At 39.7% G+C, this 21,256-nt stretch overlaps 1 protein-coding gene across 1 annotated transcript in view; it reads right to left on the bottom strand.

Annotated features, from left to right (window-relative positions):
• amotl2a (angiomotin like 2a) overlaps positions 1 to 20,354 on the bottom strand; it is a 29,701-nt gene extending 9,347 nt beyond the window's left edge. The window contains exon 1 of the mRNA XM_020081240.2: positions 20,215 to 20,354. The gene's annotated coding sequence lies outside the window, so the exon portion shown is untranslated. The remainder of the gene's footprint in view (positions 1 to 20,214) is intronic.
• Positions 20,355 to 21,256: the final 902 nt, after the last annotated feature.

Raw genomic sequence — 21,256 nt, forward strand, 5'->3', positions numbered from 1 at the left:
AGTTCATTTTCTGGTGTATAACTCAATGAATAATCAACCAGCTCTCCCTTGTAATGAACCTTGTTCAATAAAGGCTAAGAATTACACTTTACTGTACCACACAGTGGATTTTACAAGTTTAACATGAAAGAAATCCTTCACGAAGCAGGTGACAGATCCCTGTCCAACTACCACACTGAGGCCGTAATAAATAGCAGTGCTGTCATACAATTGAGAAATGGATTAATCATTATTTCTTGAGATGCCTTTTGTTTGCATGTGCCTGGTAAATATTTAAGCTGTGGCCCGTGCCAGTTAATTGCAGAGTGTGTGTCTGTGTGTGGACACAGAGGGAGAGGGGCGGGTGCGAGGCACGATGCCTGCCAGCTGTCCGTGGACTGAAATCCCCTTCCCCTCCTTTAATAAGAGCTCTGAGAGATGTATTGTTCTCCCAAAAAGCAGACATGATGGGGGCAGCCCTGCCATCTGCTGTTCTCCCCTCCACCACCAGCACCAGCTATATGCTTTTTTTTCCACAAACACACACACATGCATGTAGATGAAGATCAGCTGGCAGTGGGGGTGGACTGCAGTATAGGATAGTAATGTTATTGACATGCAGCCTTCTTTGCATGAAAGGGATCATCCTCATGTGTAGGTGGTGGGGGCTGAACAAGTCTTCTCTTGTTCGCTCGGTGCAGACAGTCAGTTTGGCCTAACTGCAGGTTAATTTATCTTACAGGCAGACATCCACCTGCTCATTTGCATGGCAGTTCAACAGTCCAACGGTAACTGAAGAATGTGGATTGCTTCAACAACTGATAAGACTCAACAGATTTCGAAGCAAGAGGTTTATAACATCTCATGTTGTGCTGTCACACCATTGAACAAGGATATTATACTTTACTATTACACTGTAAGTGCTGCAGCTTGTTGTTTATTTTCTTGCCCAGTGTTCAATCGGAGTAGGAGAAATTGGCCAGAAATTATATCAAGATAAAAAACGTATCGGTTGGTATCTGTAAATATCATGATGTCACTTTTATATATATTTTTCCCTTGAAGAAAGACTGATTTTTGCTCCTAGGTGGAGGTTGTGGTTTTAAACTTTACTTTATGAGCAGAGAATAACAAACACAATGTTAAAATTCTTTCACAAATATAGAGAATGATCAATTATGTGTTCTACCTCCTCACTGTGCTTGTACAATGTACAAAGTATCATGTCGACATATATATATATTGGTTAAAGTTATATTATGATAAATATTGATAGCTACCTTTTTATTGCCCAGGCCTGATAATTATTTGCTACTATACTTGTACAATCAGCTGTTGTCATTTTTACACATACAGACTAAACCAACAACATGTAATGTTAGCTCAGCTTTTTGAAAGAGTAAGGTTGGCTGTTCTCCTACACTCTTGTGCATCACAGCTATACAACTAAAGGACTGTACTATTAGCTTAGCTTAGCATGCAGGCTTGAAAAGGGGAGGTGGCTAGCTTCTTCAGACTAACTCTCAGGAAGTAAACAGATAAAGGTTTCCCAAAATATCAAACATTAAAGATTAAATCTATTGCAATATTTTTTTTAAATTATATTAAGTGATGTAAATTAAAGACCACTAAACCCTTAAAAATAAAAGGAGATATCAGCAACAGTGAGCTACGTTTATCATAAATCAACTCTGCATTAGTCTGGTTTAAATGACCAGTGTAGCTTTTCTGTGACGCTAAAGCCTAATTCATGCCTACGAATAGATGTGTACCCTATGCTGACTTATCTTTGTTGCATTTCTTATAATTATTCTTAAACATCTATCATCTCGAAATCCAACATGATCCACTCAGAAACACTCGCCATTGTTCTGAGGTAAACAGAGACGCCAGAGAATTTGTAACTAAGCGGACCAGAAACCAGAAGAAACTCTACCTCCACTAGTGTTTCTGTGGTGTAATTGCAGCGTGACTCACACACACCTACGCACAACTGTGAATGCTCTGCCCTGTGCGTAGTCTACAGGCGAACCCCGTTTCAACGAAGAAGCACGAATTGGGAAAAAACTGTGCCTGACATTCATACTGTCTGTATGATGTGGCTTCAATATCACTAAAGCTTGGATTGATAGGATGATAGTGAATGTATGTACATGTCTGCTAATTCAATGCAGACATGTCATGTGTCACGGCTGGTGATTCTGCACTACATGTCTCTCTTTACACACAGACAGTGATGCCAATGTGAATCAGTGCTAAACCTGCTGGTACAAGCCAGCGTTTACTTTGTGAATGACTCCACTCAGTGTGAGCCTCATCAAACTGAGACTGTTCCCTGGAAACTGAACCACTATCTTAATCATATACAGTAAGTATGACATAATTCAAGTGTTTTCAACACAATCAAAACTTCTTTGTAAATTGTTTGTCATTGCCTGCTCTTCCCCAGAAGCACTTTATAAAGAAGAGGGTCACACACACACACACACACACACACACACACACACACACACACACACACACACACACACACACACACACACACACACACTTTAGAATAAAGACAATTAGAATGGGTGAAGGGCAACCCTGACTTTGTCCAGAAGTATCAGAGTCCACTTTCTACCACCTCTAAGCTCCGCAATGAACACCTCTTCAAGGCTATGTAGTATAAATATAAACTGTGGGTATATATAGCAAGAATGTGAATATGTTTATTTTCATTCATTTAACCACAGAGGGTCTTGACTAAAGAAGTGAGCCTGCTAAAGTTGCACATAAATGATGTTAGCATTGCTTGTGTTTTGCTGAGAGACAGCAGCCAATATTAGAACTATATATTCAAAATGATCTTTTTGTCTTCTATAGGCTATAGAGGACTATAAAGTGAGCTCATCAGCAAAAGAAACAAACGTTACTGGACACTACTTGATGCATTTTCTCTGCGCTGAGAAACAATGAGTGCACTACATAAATATAAGAAGTTTCACTAAGTATTTGGACAGCACTACAAAATGGCAAACTCACTATATAGTGACTGGACACGGTCCATGGCAGCACATTTTAGTTTTATCACAAACATCTTTTGACACTTTTAACCCTTTTCCTTAATTATCGAAACAAATGTCAGTGGTGACATTTAAGATCAGCTATTTGAACCCGTTAATAGTGTGTCCTGGGCTGACTGGGTTCACACAATACAAACTGATCTGCGAGCAGCAGCCTTGTTATGTGAGGTGGGACAAGCCAGGCGCCTCAGCAGCTCCTTTTGTTTTCCTGCAAAGGAGGAAATGGCCGCATTCCTCACATTACCATGTCCATGGGGTCTGACCGAGCCTCCAGTCTGCTGTTTTACGGGGGGATGACAAGAGGGCACCCAGCAGCCAATGATGTTTTACTTTTAAAGGCGGGTTTCTGATGAATAATATTAGAGCTTGGCTGCCCCAATTCATAACCACAACTTACTTTACAGACAATGGCCATGAATGATTTATTGGTCAGGAACTAAGGAGTTGAATACACATAGTCTGTAGTTCTGACGTGTGTTGATGTGTACAGTTTTCACAAAAATACACAAAGCTAAGTTATAATGATTGGAAATGCATTTGATAATTTCTAGATATACAATGATTCCTAACAGCAGTGGACTTGGGACAGCCCATGTTTGGTTCCTTTTCACAGACTAAAAGCTCACATCGAATGCCCGCAGCCACATTTGAGGACTGTGAAACAACTGTTGAACAACATTTACATAAGCCTGACTTGTTGCACATTACTAAGAAACGGTTTCTCACACCTGGTGACACAAGGAATTCCTCACTTCAGCATAAAAGTCAACAAGTCACACTGAACCAGCAAGGAAATCCAAACAGGACTTTGCCTGTGGGTGATGCTGTTTACAGATAAGGTGAGGACAAATATTTTCATGAATGCCCCATGGGCTCATCGCTTCACTGGTTTTCAGTGGGTACCACTTTATCTCGGTTCAGCTGCTTTTAACTGATTTGATTTTCTAAATTTAGTACAGTTTTATTCAGGCTCATATTATGGTCTTTAGTTCCACATAACTCCACAGTGAACTTAAACCTTTGATTTTAGTCAAAGAAAATAGCTACCAAGAAAATGTAAGGAGAAGCTCAAACTACTGGACTCAAACTACTATAAGTTAGACAGTTTGACAGTTTCAACAATTAAGTGAAGTTGTCTTATAAAGTCACTGCAAACTAGCATGGCACTCAGTAGATCACATAACTCTGCAGAGACCCAGCAGTCTCCATATGAAACCACATTTAAAGTTATTAGATCTAAAATTGGGTCTGCACCAAATTGCACTCCATGGTAATTATCAGTCCCCTATATACATTCATTTTTTTCAGATCTATTAATAATTCTCTGAGAAATCCACGAATATGGTGAAAAAACCCTATCTCACCACGTTAAAGTAAGTGAAAACGAAAATGATTGGATCGGCCCATTTATTGGGATCCATACCAAAATGTAATAGTTTCTTCCCTGCCCCACATCCTTCCACCAATTTCATGAAAATCCCATCAGCAGTTTTCATGTAATCTTGCTTCCAAACAAATAAACAAACATGAAAACGGACAGGGATGAAAACATAACCTCCTTGATGAAGGTAATAATGAATTTAATGACATGAATTCCCCTGACTTTATCTTTTATGTTCTGGACTCTCATTTATCTGCCTTTATAGACATGAGCACAGACAACAGATCTAATCACTCCCACTATCAAGCAACAGATATTCAGTTCAAACAAGGGTTATAATGTGATGTGAAGCAGTTGTAAGCAGATAACTTACAGATTTTTACAACATTAAAAAGTTGTAGATATATATAAAATAACATTTTTATAGGGTTTGAACACAATCTGGAACATTTGCAAGGGACTTGCGTGTTTCATTATCTAATCTACATTTGGTGATTAGATTAAATTCGGAGTTCGCATGAAAGTACAGGTATAAAAAATATTTAAATCCATGGGCAGACAAATATAATACCACAGCTGCAGATCCTCTGTTCTTCTCTGTTTCGTGCTCTTGCAAACAAGAGAAGAATGTAACGGAAGCTGAACAGAGCTAAACCTCCATCAAAAGGTCCCTTTAACAGATTAAAAAATCTGAACCAACATGTCACAGACTTCTATATCTAACTCTGGCCTAAGTATAAATCAATTATTATTATTATTTGTTATATATTATCAGAAAGGAATCATGGTTTTATAAGCAGCCAGTCCCATTTAGATGGTATTCGTTGTCTGCTAGAATTTTCAACTTCAATCATTTCAATGTTTTGCATGTAGCTCTCCAGAGAAATTCAACCCAAATTGAATGTAGACACAACTAAATGTGGATTGTAATCAAGAAGAGCAGAGTACACAAATAGGACTCAAGCTTCCTAGTTATTTTTGTTAGAAGCTGTCATCCCACAACTCTCACCCAGCACCAAGCAAACATTAGTTAACATAAGTAAGCGAGTCATATTTTCATATTTTTATATATATTCTTAACTACATTATAGTGTGTTACTAAGCATTTACATTGTGCTTTTAAATGTGTTTCCAGTCCCTCTAATGAGTCAACTGTGGCATTTATGCTGTTGACCAGGCCATCTGCTTTAGCCAGGGGTCAGTGAGCAGCTGCTGTGATGATAGTCATCTCTGCAGCTACACCAACATCCTGCTGTCACATTTGCACAAACAAATCCGTTATGGGCGCTCCAGCATTGATTAAGATGCGGTGCTGCTGACGACCACACCAAAATACACATATACACACCTCACATCTCCAAACAGCTCACCAGGGGCTTCTCATTTAAACCAGTCGATTGGCATATTAAGTGGGATTAATATGACTTTGTCACAACTGACACACCCCAGAGTAAATGTGGATAGACAGACAAATACATACAAATGAACAGAATTGAAAATGAAGACTAACTAACCAGCCTTAATCATGACACTCTACATACATTTGTTTTACTGTAGCCAGGGTGTCTTGACAACCACCTTCAAAGACAGGTGAGCATTGTGCATCAAGTACAATGGCAACGTTCGAGCCAGCACATCCACACAAAGAGAACAAAGAGTCATTCTGTCGAGGAGGCGTGGGCTCAACCATACTGAAAATGATATACACACTAACATTAACGTACACATCTAGTAAGATTATTCTGGGCTTTTTGCGATCATGATTTTGGTTTTGTGGAGTAATAATCAAACATCAACTCAGGGGAGCAGGATTTTTTAATACTTTGAAGCTTCAGGTTATTTTAAAGATAATGATAATCTAGTAATTATACAGAACAAGCTAGACTTATGTTTACAAGCCTTCTGAATTAATTATTAAGTATTTAATAAAGTATTAAGTAATGTCACTGTTTGAATGAAACTAAAGACACCAAGCTAACATTTGAGTGGTGTAAAGAAAATGGATTCTCGAATAGTCCTTGTTGTCAGTGTTACAGGAACCTTTGGAAGGTGCTAAGCTCAATTTTGCCATTTCAGGGAAACAAGCAACTTGTGTTTGGCTCACAACACAGAGCCTGTGTCAACATACAACACGAGCATTCTTTTGAACGCTTGAGCTGCTCTGTCTGAATGCTGCCTCATGTTTGTTGAAAAACATATATCCGTGAGAAGGTTTAGACAACAAGGAATGGCAAAAACAAGTTTTAATTTGAGAGATTTACAACTGATTATTTTAGGTTCATCTGTGTAGACATCACATAATCTTCAAAATAACAGGCGAGTACAGTACAAGATGTACATTTGCTGACTCATTTATTCTTAGAACCAAATGACAGTGTTTAGAGCAGAGTGGGACTGCTGGCTAAGGGGCAGATGTTTTTAAGAAACAAAGCACAGAGCACACTATCTCCTGCCCTCCAGCTCAGAGGCAGATGCACCTGTCAGCCACCCGCCATATGGACTCCTGCAACAAGAATGCAGTGTATGCAAAACAGAGAGCAGAGAGAGCGACTTCAAATATGTTGTTCCATTCAGTGCAAACCAAATCTACCACCTGTTCCTCACAGAGAGGAACCATTCAAGTGTAATCTTCCCTTTCTCCTGGTCCGAAGCCATTATGTTGACAGCAGGTGGAAGAAGCATGTAATGTCCCATCAGCTGCAGGTCACTCACAGTTGAGAGCAAATGCTCAGACTGTTAAACAGCACAGCCATTGCTGCTCATGTCAAAGACATACCATTTTAATCCATGCCATCATTTGTGGATCTAAAGTTCTAGTTGCAACAAGTCTAAACTATGAATGTCAGGTTACACATATGCGTGTATGTGCTTGCACTTATAACTTTGCCCTTCCCCTCCCCCTCTATACAGGTCTGGTGCAGTCCTCATGGAGGCAGATGGCCAGTAAAGGCATCGCCTCGAGGCCAGATGAAGATGTCTTTTATTGGAGCTCCAAATCTGCTCATCAGCCAGCGGACTGAGATGGATTTCCTCAGTGCTTGAAGCATAGAAACAGCCGAACAGAGAGCAGGTGGTGGACGTCTGTGACACAGGACAAATACCTTACAGCCCCAAAACTGGAAGGCAAGGGTTAAACACTGGGATTTCCATTTTCTACCTGGAATGAATGAAATAAGAAAAAAAAGAAAAAATTGATGTATTTAATTGGGGAGGATAATTCACACAGGGAATTTGTTAGATTATTAGTGTTTTTAGACACACACATTTTTGCTTTTATTACTTATAAACAGCTGAAGTATTTAGCTCATAAATAGTTCTAGTCTTTTCAACATTAAATCAGTTTAAGAATGACAGGAGCTCCTGTTGCATTAAGATAATTCACCATTTCAACCAGTATAGGTGAATAGTTTTTTTACAAATTAAAAGTACAGTATATTTACAGATAAACATAGGCATGTGCATATTTGACTAATGTAAAAAAAATTTGATTTGTGTGTTTATTATGAATGTATGCTATTGTGGACATAGACTATTATGTTATAAATCTACCTGTAAATGTTTTTAGAGGAATTGGCAATATACCGACTTTTTCTCAGATCGGTGCTCCATTAATGGTGCTTGAAAGCCTAACAAAATAAAAGCTGCTGGTCACCCTTCATAACAGCACATTGTAAATGTATTTTAGGGTTCAGTAGTCTATTGTGTTTGCTGTTGTCCACTGAAGCACAACAACAACCCAATTTCCTTAACTGGGCTTGAAATAAATCAAATATTGTTTTACATGATAATAGTCTAGAAAAAATTATTATTTTGCATTTTCTTTGTATTCCCATCACACACTGAGAATTGAGACACTATATTTATCAATACATTTAGTTTTTTAGTCCATGTATCCAAAGACCTGTTGGTGCAGAGACCTGTTTGTTTTCATCTGGATAACACATGGTGACTTTCACAAAATAAGAGTAGTTCAGCATTGAACTAAAAGCTGATTAGGGGTCCACTCCCATGTATGTGTCTGTTCAGTTTACGTCTAGATATATTATTTGTTGAATATGCTAGCAGAGGTTATTGTCTGAGAGCAGTGCCTGACACCGTTTCCTATGTCTGCCCCCACCTCTGTCCCAAATGTCTGACTTTGTGTTTCTGGCAATTTGCTCCCATTGTGCGGCACTTCCTGATACGAGGCACTCTGGAAGACTGGGCTCAGTCAACTGCAAAGGAATGTGACATTCCTTTCTAAAATTGCGGATGTTTCTTTGGATTTCTGAGGCTGATTTCTGGCGTATTTCCCTGTGGTGTCTGGAGAAAGTGTTTCCGGATAGACACACAAGTGAACACAAGAGCGTATACTCTAAACTTTGTGCTTGATTGACTGCAACAGACTGCTGGGCGCCAACAAATTATTTAATTTAACTACACACCAGTACATATTATTGTTCTTTTGTCCTCATTTATCAACAATAAATATCTTAGTATAGATTAATACATTAATACAGTAAATAAATAAACCCCCAAAAACCAGGCTTTATTTAAACAGGACATATTGTATATAGTTGTCATATATAGTTTTCCTAGTTATAAATTTAACATAATATTTATATTTTTGTCTTGGATTCAGTTTTTTCTTATTTTATTTCTAAATATTTTGCACTGTGATGTCTTGGTGCTATGTTTAAATCAAATGTCCTTTAATTTATTGAATGAAGGTATCTAATCTAATTTTACTACATGAAACTGGAAGTATTGTATATTACAGACGTACTCAAAGTAATGCTGAGGCTACCCGTTAGGCTACATTCCACACTACTACGTTTTCGTGTGAAAACTGTATTTTCAAATAAAAACAATCCAAGTCCACATGAGCATTGGCTTTGTATCAGTTTTAAACGTCTTTCATACCGACACACCTGAAAAACTTGGGAATTGTCGTAGACTTCTTTAATGAGAGCTAGTCTTCTACGCATGTAACAGTTGACCACAGACAACAATAACCCTTGTAATTGATGATCCATGTTGCGCTCTACAATGGTGACTAAAGCTTATGCTGGTTGTTTGTTGTGGGTCATGTGATAGGAGCCTGACAGATCAGAAATGGTGTGTCCCCTGCTAACAGAGCCACAAGGGGTAGGGCTACAGAGTCTTCCCCCAGAAGTTGGGACACCGCTCGCCAACTAACATTATAACAATGACAAACAATATCAACCAACGTTATTATATCAACAACCGTACCAACCAACATTATAAGTGCAATTCATCTGACAACTGCAGATTGATCTGGTTTACATTGGTTATTTCAATGTTACAATAGTCCTGTCCATAGAAAATGTGAGCCTCTTTTAAACAGAGATCCTACTATACTGCCAATAAAAAGACTATTCGTTATAAAGACTTTGTTTGTTTACTCTGAATCAAACAAAGCCGGCATAATGGTGGCCCAGTGTGTGATTGTAGACATCTCTGTGCTCCAGAATCAGATGCGTGACATGTAACAACAGTGTCAGTGTCCTGTCTCCCCATGCCAGCTCTCCCTTTTACACAGCTGTCGATGTGGCTCAATACCCCTGCTATTGGCATAAAGGCTGAAAAATCCTGACCCCCATTTTGTGTCAGTATAATACAGGACAGTCAGGCAGAATAAAGACAACATTCCTGCCTTGAACAGGACAAGAATTTTGGTGCCAAGTCTGCTTTTTGGAGTGAAGCTTTTATGCTGCTCAAACAAAACCTACAAAACTCAGCTAAGTAATTTAATATGTCAATATTGATTATAGCAATTTTCAACAAAAGCTGCTTCCAGACATGCAGTGAACTCCAGATAATCTCCTGACACTCTCCAGAGAAACAGATAAATACTCAGGAGAATATCCAAATGAGCCGATGTAAGAAAACAGGAGACTCACAACAAGTGAATGGGTTTGTTGATGATGTTTCTTACATGTGCAAAACTGAAGAAAACCTGATAACAAATATCTCAGGATGAAAAAGCGTTACCATACACGTAGAAGACACTGCACCATCCTGAGTCCCACCACTCACCCTACACACAAATTTCTATGTCGGTGTGAACACGGACCAGAGAATGTCCTGCTGCCTTGTTCACATGCGAAAGGCTGAGATGTGTGCATATGTCAATCTTACATATTTCAAAATAAAATCTCAGCCTTGTTAAAAAAACTGTATGCCATGTACTTTCTTTTGAAAACTAATTGGTAATTCAGTCCATATTGAAAAATGACTTCACGTACAGTAAACCACTTATGCAACTATTTAAACACCATCATGAACATAATCAACTGCCAGACTCAGTTAGTCAGTAACAGAAATGTTGAAATCCTTGTTTTGAAGTGCTGGTATGAGTTGGCTGTATTTTCCTTCTCTGTGAAAGGCTGAAAAGCTGAATCTGCTCTGAGTTCCACCTGTTGTCGAGGGCCTCTGCATGTCGACGTCTGCATAATGAGCAAACCAGTTAATATTTATTGATGACAGTATGTCAGCAAAGAGCTTTGATAGATGCAGGTCACTCTAAACAAACACGGAGAGGCCACAGGCTTGTTGTGATAACCTCTCTCTCCAGATGGTAGACTGGAGTTAAAGGGAGAAAGGAGACAGGGGAGTGGAGGGGTCAGACGTGAGGAAATCCCACCCTGGCCTCAGCAGATAGAGGACAGGAAGCACTGCCATTTGCATACAAACTCTCTCTCAGTGGAGCAGCATGTGCAGCTTGGAGTGAACGCGTTAAAAGCGTGGGAGGAGACCTGCACACCACTGATAGTGCATTGTCAAGTGGCCATTACGTGCCTGACAAAATCCACAGGCCATGACTGCAGAGACAGAGGAGCAACGATAAAGAGGAATAATTTATGCTAAAGCCAGAAGGGCCTTTATTTCCAATGAGATGACAGTGACAAGAAGCAGACATTTAATCAGACTGGAACTTCTTCGGTTTATCTACAATGCTTGTCGAAATAAACAGCACATCCCTCACAACACTCGGAGCTCAATGTAAACAGCATCATCAGATAAATCATATTTATACATATCTTACAGTACAGGACTTTAAACACCTCCAACAATCACACACCACAACTCACATTCTGTTTGTGTAAAGAATGAATACCACACATTCTTAGCCCCCATTTGCATATTTCAAAGCTTTGTCACTTTTCAGCAAGTTGAACTGACACAGTCTGAGGCATTTTATCTATATAATCTATCAACTAATTCAACAAACATCTGTCTGTGGAAAAAACTTCTTGCAAAACTGTCAAATTATTGGCTTCACCCTTGGTATGTGTATTGTTAATTGCCAAGGGAAGTGAAATTCTGACTTTAGTTCAATTTGGACATGCGATACTTTCAATATTAATAAAGATTGAATAAACAGGCGACCAGCTCTCTGCAGCAGTCAGTGGGGGCAGTGTATCTTCAGTCTATGGACGGAGTTGAACAATGTCTTCTACGGCTTGGCGGCAAACTATAGAAATGGTCTGCTACTAGGTCAAACCGTGTGTCAACCATCGCCATATCATCTTGATAATTCTATATTCTAATTTCACCATATCAGACTGATACAGACATTCACAGGTGTTCCATCATGGTAACAACATTCATGTATTCACTTCCTTTATGGCAATTTGTCTTGAAAGTAAAAGCATTTGTATTACTGGATTACAGAACATTTATTTTGAAAAGTTAAGAATTTGACCAGGTAGGATGAAGACAAAGTTTTCTAACTTCACTCTGCACCATAGACTGTTAAAAGTAGAACTGTTTGAGGAGGACCCACAAATGACAAGGAATAATTCAGAAGTAACTGTAGAGCATTAACACTGGACAAGAGAACAGGCAGGTTTAGATTGGCCACTGCACTGGTTTATATAACCATGTAAATGTACACGTATATCATAAAATGTACATCATTACAAGTCCCTGACATATTGCTCAATCAATAGAACACAGAGAGTACAACTGCGAGAAACAGTTGATTTATGACAGAGTCACCCTGCAGAGTGATCACCACAGGTGACGACAATTTCCCCTCTGATCTCCAACAACACAGACAAATTTATGACTTGAGCAATTAAAGACTTAAACACACAGAAGCACTGAAGTTGACTCAGGCATGAAAGGGAGGGAAGCCGTTAAGGGTCAATGACGTTTTTAGTCTGACTGAGAAGGTATTTGAATCAGCTCTGCAGATTCTAGATAAGGTAGGAACGTGCATTTTTTCAAATTGCTGCGCTGATGCAAACTCAGTGCTTTGTTGAGTGACACTTAATGTGGAGTTTCATATGGTGAAAAGGAAGTAAGAGGCATTATAAAGGAGGATTAGTGAGTGATACAGGGTTTAGTAACAGTTAAATGATTTAAGCATAGTTCAGTGGCAGATGGGAGGTGTGTGTTCTTGCAATGGATGATTTAAAAAAAATCCTCTCTCTTAGTGAGAGTCATCTTGATAACAGAGCTGTTATCTCCCTTCCCACCTCCTGGTGAAGTGACAACAGCTGCCTGTAGGTAATGAAGCGAGAAGTCTTCTCACCACTGAGAGTGCACATATTCTTACACCATCCTCCACAGTATCTGATTAGTCGGGAGAATGACAAACATTCTTTCATTCAAAAATTCTTCATGCTACATGAGATAACTGAGGTGTGATTAGATAGAGAACTTTCTGTGTGTTGTTTTTGGACACACGAGAAAAAGTGTGTGAAAGCACATTTTTATCAGTCACCACAGACTGTTTGACATGAGGAAACTAATTATGTTTATCAAAGCAAAATAGCAGCTCTTGGCACTGAGGCTGCAGGATTGGGACATGAGGTAAACAGTAAAGAAATGATGAAATCATTAGAAAAGTATCTCGACATTTGTCAGCATATTTTAGATCCAAATCTTTAGCAACTGGAAAAACCAATGATCTAGAAACCACTGGTTCCTCAGCTTTTCACCTCAGCAATGTTAGGAATGTCCCCTCATTACATATTAGCAGCTCACCCAAAGAGTGAGGCTATTTTTCATATCAAGTAGTTTAATTTTAGATAGAGACCTCAGGAGGGGCCTCATTTATATGGTTGCATATGCACAAAACAGGTATGAAAAAAGAAAAGGCTACATTGCTTCTCACACAACAGTTGGGGTGTGAAATGAACTTGATGGGAGAATGTGTGCAGTTGAACACAAACTGTGACCCACGTGTACAAACACTTTGAAGATGGTAAGAGACATTAGGTGGTGAATCATAGTGAAATTGTAGATCCACTTAAACCAACAGTGTTATCTGTGTTATCTTGTGCGACATAACTGTTCCATAAGAACCTTCAATTGTAAAAGATGTAATGCCGCATTCCAGACAGCTCGGATCTCGGAATTTTCCAACCTCCTACTTGAAAAAGCATTCCGACTTGTGAACTCTGGACAAATCAATCTACCCTAACTTCATGGAGAAGCAGTCATCATTTTTTAAATACTGTAGCGCTGAGACCCGTCTACCCTGGACGCGTGATTCAGTGACAGTGCATGTGCCTGCTCCCTCTTACGTGTTGAAATATGTTTCCAAGTATAAAAGAGCTGTAAAATAAAATGTCCTCTGCTTTGTTTACGTTTCCAAGGATGCTGCATTAATTCACCTAAAGCAAATTATGCTCAGATACCATTAAATAGCGAATTTGGTTTACAGGTTTTGTGGTCAATGTAAGAATTCTCTGCAGTGAACATTACTGTGCTTTAAAGTGCTTTGAAGACCACTTAAAAAATACATATACTGTTCATTTAAATGGCCACTTCAAAATGATGTCTCAGGGTGGAGGTTGGGATACCAATGATTATCCTGATTAATAATTTTGAAGTAATCTGTCAAATTGGTGTTAACATATATAAGTTTAAAGGGAACATTGCCTTCAACTATGTGTGTGTGCAGTATTATAAATCTGGTTATTTTTGTTTGCGTGCCATTTTAATTTTTTGTATGCATGTAAACTTTGTACAAAACCTACAGACCTTCGTAAATTTGGCCCCTGGAGAGATTAAACTTTTTACCATTTCACAAGTAAACATGAGTCAAAGTGTGTTTCATCTTGTCTATTCACATTTTTACTTTGTGTCATGAAAATCTGAGTAAAAACTTCATTAAAAAATTTTAATTTCCAGAGTTACAGTTAATCCTGAGGGGGACATTATGTCTGAACCAAATTTAATGAAAAACTGTTGTTGGATGGGTTGTCAATATCCACAAAAAACATGGCTAGCTCTAGAAAATTGTCAACCAAAATCAGGAGACTTCATAGTTTGGTGAAGAATATGGAGAAAATATGACAAGTCATCCAGTAATGTTTAAGATAGCACAGTCTGGACAAAAGCAGTAGAACATCCAGCTGTGTCGTAATCAGGATTGAATGAAAATAATCAATCCATCCATTATCTATACCACTTATCCTCATGGAGCAAATCTCCCGACATTTGGCCAGAGGTGGGGTACACTCTGGACAGGTCACCAGTGTATCACAGGGCCAACATACAAGCAACCACTCACACTCGCATTCACACATATGGTCAATTTGGAGTCTCACATTAACCTAAACCCAATCTGCATGTCTTTGGCCTGTGGGAGGAACACAGAGTACGGACACGGAAGAACATGCAAACACAGAAAGACCTCTGTCAAACCAGGATTCGAACTGGGGACATTCTTGCCACTGTACTGCTCTAAATGAAAGACATGATTTGTTAAAAGTAATGATTAACCTCTCTATTTAATTAGCCCGAAACCACTCAGATTTCTATCATGATCTCTTTTAAAAGAATCAACCCCTTGGTTCAAAACCACTAATCAGAAAAAGGCAGCATAAACCAAAAGCTAATCACTGTAAGATGCAAAGTTAAGGGACAACTGTGAGTTTGAAATAAAAAAAGCAATTATAGATTGTACATAAACATGGATGACGCTCTTCTCTTCTTATACCAACAAAAATTAAGCTAATATATCCAGGTACGTGTGCCGCCATCTTGTACTGTTGACGTAATTTGGAGCTAGAATCTGTGCAGTAGTGACTGCAGTCTCGAGGTCTCGCAGATAAAGAGGCTTAACCAATCACAAGTCAGTTTCAGCTGTAAATCAAGACATTTCATCCTGTTTTCATAGCATCAAATAACGAATTAAAACCAAACTTACTGGTAAAATGAACAGTTGAATGAACAGTTGAATATACATCAGGGCGATACGAATGACCTAAAAAGACAGAAACCATCCTCCAAGCTTTATTTCTTTCACCTTTTAGTTTGGTCCGTGTCCCATCTGCTAACATGGAGGAGGTGGGGGTTATATGAGCTATACTGCAGCCAATCAACAGGGCGCAATCAAGATGATTCAATTTCACTTTAGAGCGTCAGTCATGTGGTATGTTTTATGATAAAACTTGAATCAGACACTGACTCATATTTCTGCAACAGAGTGGAAAGTTGAAGCAGTTTTTGGGACCAGAAATGAGAACAGGCGTCACTTCCTTGAAAAGACGTACAAATCTAAATGTGTTCAGCTGTTTAATTCACTCGCAGGGAAAGAATGTAAACTGAGTCTTCCTCTGGCTGATTCATCAGCGAATCCAACAATGCCTGTGTGCTGTAGATTCTAATCAGTTTCCCCCTTTTTTTCCTGGTTTCTTTTCCAGGCATATCAAGTATAACACAACTCACAGACTGAATGGCACCCAACACTGAATCTGAAATAATCCTCTAATTTCATGTGACAGTTGTTGGGGTGGAAAACTCTGGCAAGTGCCATTTAAATGTTTGTGTCTACTACAGTTTGATTTAGTTTCAGCTGCAACAACATGCAAATAAAAGAATATATTCTTCCAAATAATTCACCATTCATGTCAAAAGTGTCTGGTCGCCATAAATGTACGATGACGTCACAGCTCACACCTCAGTCGAGCGGCACACGGCGCTGCACTGAGGTCACACTCAGTCAAACCCCTGCACGTCATTGCATAAGAAACAGGGGGAGAAGCTGTGGTGGGCCGGGGATGTTGTGGTTGCAGGGGGAAATCTGCAAACTAATTACACAAGACGACCCAAACCAATGCCCTCATTAGCCTTCAATGGACAAGGAATGTTCTACACAATTTTTACATAACGGGACCCGGCATCAAAGTGTGCCCGTACAAAGTGCATCAGAGGATTCCTGACTGGGCTCAATATCAACAGAGACAATGCTCCGTTTTTACCAAAGATGTATGTCATTGAGGACTGAGCTGTGGTATCTGGGCTACATGAAGCTGTAGAGGGACTTTACACTTATGAGAGAAGTAGGATGGTTTTCTGAGTTCATTTTGTTTCAGCCTCTAATAGCTGCATCAGCCACAATGTATGTAAAGCCATTAGCATTGAACCTGTAACTATATAGTCAGCTGGTACCTCAAAACACAGCTCTCATCCATCTGCATCCCGAATGTCCATCTGCTCTACGAAGTTCCAGTCTCAACGATTGTGGACAGGCTCTGACAGCCTGCTGCATCCCAGGCTCCTGTCTGTACACAGAGAGGATCAGCTCCCACCTCCATCTGCAGCCTCATTCCTTCAAACAGTGCTCAATACTGCAATCCAAGACCAGCCAGTAAATGTGTCAGCCTCTGCTCAAACTTTTTCCTCCACAAGCTGCAGTTCTCACATACAACCACTCTTCTACAGCCCTGAGCAGCATGCATCAGCTTCTACCTGTAATTACAGCCTGTAAGCTGACATTTATCTTTAAAACACAGCAAGAAATAACTTAACTTGTTTATTTGTCCTTCCTCAACAGCATGGTTATGTTTTCATCATACTCTTCCCAGATCTTGGAGGCCATTCACACCTGGCAGCAGAGTTCACTGAACACAGATAATAATCAACAACTCTACAGAGGGATCCAAAGACTGGGACAGGCCTTAGTCAGCCAAAGTTTAAATTATGACTCACAGTAGTGCAGGGAGCAGCTGAATCAGGAGAACCAAAAGCTGAAACTCAGGTAGAAAACAGAACAGGAGAGATCGAGGGAGTGCACCTTTTTCGCGGCAGCCATTTTGATATGAAATAGTAAACACAGGTGTTACAAATCACATGAATTGAAGCTCTATCTGAATAGAGCACAACATTAAATAATGTGATGTAATGCAACTTATTCTGATATCTGATTTACTCATTATATCAACATATTGTAACGTTCTGTAATTCTTAAGATGATATCTAACCACACCAGAAGAAAGAATGGAGATAAAACTCAGAGGAGAAATGACACAGCTTTTAGTGTTCTTTGTGCCAAAAAAGAAACTTCTGTCTAAAATTGGGACAGGTCACTTTGTAATCAGGCATTATAAAAAAAAGAATAAGCAAATGCATATTATTCAAAGAAATGTTATTTATTTCCATTAACATCACATCACAAGTCATATTTTTTTCATAGAGAATCTACATCTAAATAAAGAAACTAAAATATTCATTTGCAAGCAACAATAACAGATTATTCATTCTGCAATCCACCTTCTATTGGGGTGTCTCTGGGAACAAACAGTCCTTGCAAGTGAGAGACCATCATCGATTGGCCCACTGTTTTCAACACGTTTGGTGGGACAGACTCTTCTGTGCTTTTGGATCATCTCTGTCCTCAAAAGCAAACTGATTATGTGCTAGTTATCAGTTTAAACAAGGAACAGACTGTATTTTCCAATAACTCCTGTCTAACAACTGCAGACCACATGCTGCATGTCTTTAGTTTATCATTGTTTTACTTCAGTCCCTAAACACATACTTCCCCCATTTAAAGAACTTAAATGACCTCTCTGATGAAAATGTTTGAAAAAATAAAAACACAACTCATAGGGTTGCATATAGGTATTTTATTGCTTGAATACATCCCAAACATCCTATGTCACTATGAAGCTTCTTATTGACATTTGCCCCGCCCCTTTCTGAAGAAACTCTGGAGAAAGTCCGGAGCCTCTCATTCAGACATTTGTGTTCTCACGTACAGCCCCGCTGGAGAATGTTTGTAGATTATATGGAGATCACTGCATATCTGAAAGCAGCTTATTATATGTGTCTGAAAGCTTCGGACCACAAGGGAAAACTGGAATCGGGACTTGAGACTAATTGTGTCAAGTCAGAGTAAAAGATCTCCACGTATCTTCCACCAGTAGTTCCACGCTCCAGTACACAAACAGACACACTGTAAGTAGGACACTGGCGTACATGTAAACAGCTCATTGTGCTTTAGAGGAATGAGTCTTTTCCTCTTGGCCTCTCTGGCACTGTTCCCTTGGCACAGAGCGCACAACGGGCCGATAAGAACGCGCCCCTCTCCCTCTGCAGCATTCCAAGTATCCTGCGGCGAATGTCCGGAGTCCGACTTCACGGGCCGCATCCTGCACCCACTCCCCTCAACCCCACCCGCCTGCAGAACAATGAAACATTCCCATCGAATAATAAGGGACAGGGACAGCGCTGGAAGTGGGCCACGGATACGTGAAGCACGTCAGGCATGTTCTCTGAGGCCCCACCGTGGAATGCACAAGCAAGAATGTACGCAGGCTGCAACACCTCTTCTTAAGGAAGTTCAACAAATCTTAAAAAGTCATGTTCATCATGTCTGTCAAGGTGCAACAGCCTGTGACATGAGCAGTTCATCACTGAGGAGAAACAGGAATCTGGAGACACATCTGTCATTTCTTGGAGCAATACGACAACATACTTCACACACGCAAAAACAAATTGTGGGTCTTGAACCACTTTTGTAACACTGGTAAATCATTTTAATCAGTTAACACAGATACTCCGCCTCCATCCCCCAAGCTGACCCTGCCTGCTTGAAGAAATCCCTCCCAACCTGCCCTGCTTTTGAGCGGTTCAGCAGAGATAAGTTTCTACACAAACAATCCATCTTCATTCTTTATTCCCGTGACGAGTTATGATCTGACAGATAAGAGGGAACAAATACCTCAGACATCCCTCCCCCTCGAGATGACCTGATAATCTGAACCAACTTTCCCACTGAGATTTCTGAGCCTGCCAGATGCACTCACATATTTGTTCAGTTGGGGTCAGAGCTTGATAAATATTTGGCTTCATGGACGTACTTAAACGTCTGCGTTGTGACATAAGGTGTTCACTATGGCGCTGGACCGTAGCTGCATTCCTGTTTGATGACAGGAGCAGGGAAACCATCTCTCAGACCCACTGCTCAGACGTAAACTGCTGAATTACTGACTAACAGACACTCATCTGAGTTGACAGATTAAATGTTACTGTTGACCCTAGTGTGACAGCATGGAGAGGATAAAATAGCTCCCCCTGCTGCTACTATGTGGTAAAATGAGAGAAGCAATGAAAGACTGATCTGTCTCAACACATCAGAACTAAAACACGCACAACTATTCATTGTCAATATGATGTTGGCTGATAAAAGTAGTCATGCTTGCATGAGAATGTTATTTAAGGGGAATGGAATACAAAACAAAGTTACTTTTTATATATACTCATTCATTCCACTAAAGAACTAGAATGGCATACTAAGGCCCAACAGTCCCCATGAATCCATTCAATCTGCTATGTTTAAAGCAACAAAACTGAAAAACAAATGGACAGGGGTGAAAACATAACCTGATGTAACAAAAACACACAGAAAACTGGACTGAGGACATGCTTGGGGTCATTTTTGGTTCTTTGTTCTTTCACTGGCCTAAAAGCTTCTGTTTCATTTAACTAATTAACTTAAGTAACATTTATGAATTGAAACAAACGTATTGATTCACTTACCTTTTCTTTCCCCACAGCTCTCTTGGTAAGTTCACCAATCTCAACCTACAACAATACATTTTCTTTGCCAGTTTGGAAACAAGCAATTCAACACTGACACATTGTGGGGGGGCACCTTCACCTGGACCAGAGGATCCATCGGCGCAGGTGAGAGCTGTTAGCTGATTGATCCTCAGGTTTAAAATGCAGCAGTAGAGCTGCCTCTGGGAGACAATCACAGAGAGACAGTCAGGACTGAGACACGGGACACTTGTTTATTGATGTTTGCATAGTGTGATCAATAAAAAATGCTGAAAAGAACCATGTTCGTCTCTGGCTGTGTATGGGAGACCCCGGTAGCATGGTCGACTGCCACACACGTTATCACCTTCAAAAGTTGATTTTGTAAGCTTGATAAGAAAACACCTGCATATTAACTGGACGCCAACATGACTCCAAAATGATGATAATACTGCTCTATGAATAGTTTTTATTAGCAAGTCTGCATTACAAACTGCTGGTGTAGTGTTAAAAGACATTAATGTGGACAGTCTAATGAAAGACACTGATGAGTTGCATTGAGTGAGTTGGGGAAATACAGGATCCACTGTTTTGGAGGCCTTAACCAATACTAGTGACTAAATCAGGATATCTTGGCTGTTGCTGCATCAATATTGACCATTTTGAAGAATATTTCTCCTGAAGGTCAGTAAATATTATGGAACTGGGACAGTAAATTGATGAAATGCTTCTTTAAAAAGTCAAAGCCAAAAGACGAGGGAGCCTTTTGAGAGAGGGTGCGCTCTGTTTGCATCATAGCACTTAATGTCATGATAGAGTTAAGAGGCTAATGCTGGCAATTCAATTCTTCACACTAATCAATACAGCAATTACTCAACCCTCTGTTAGCCTCTAGCCAATTTGCCCTGTGAAAAATGATGTAAAAAGGGGGTCCGAACTCTCCCAGGGTTTGAATCAGCCTCACTCCTCCCCCCTTTTACGAGGCCTCTTCAAGGAATCTCCACATAAAAAACTTTTTTCACCTCCAGAGCCAGAGGAATGC

Source organism: Paralichthys olivaceus, chromosome 3, assembly GCF_024713975.1.
Source record: "Paralichthys olivaceus isolate ysfri-2021 chromosome 3, ASM2471397v2, whole genome shotgun sequence".
In the NCBI taxonomy this organism is placed as follows: Eukaryota; Metazoa; Chordata; class Actinopteri; order Pleuronectiformes; family Paralichthyidae; genus Paralichthys; species Paralichthys olivaceus.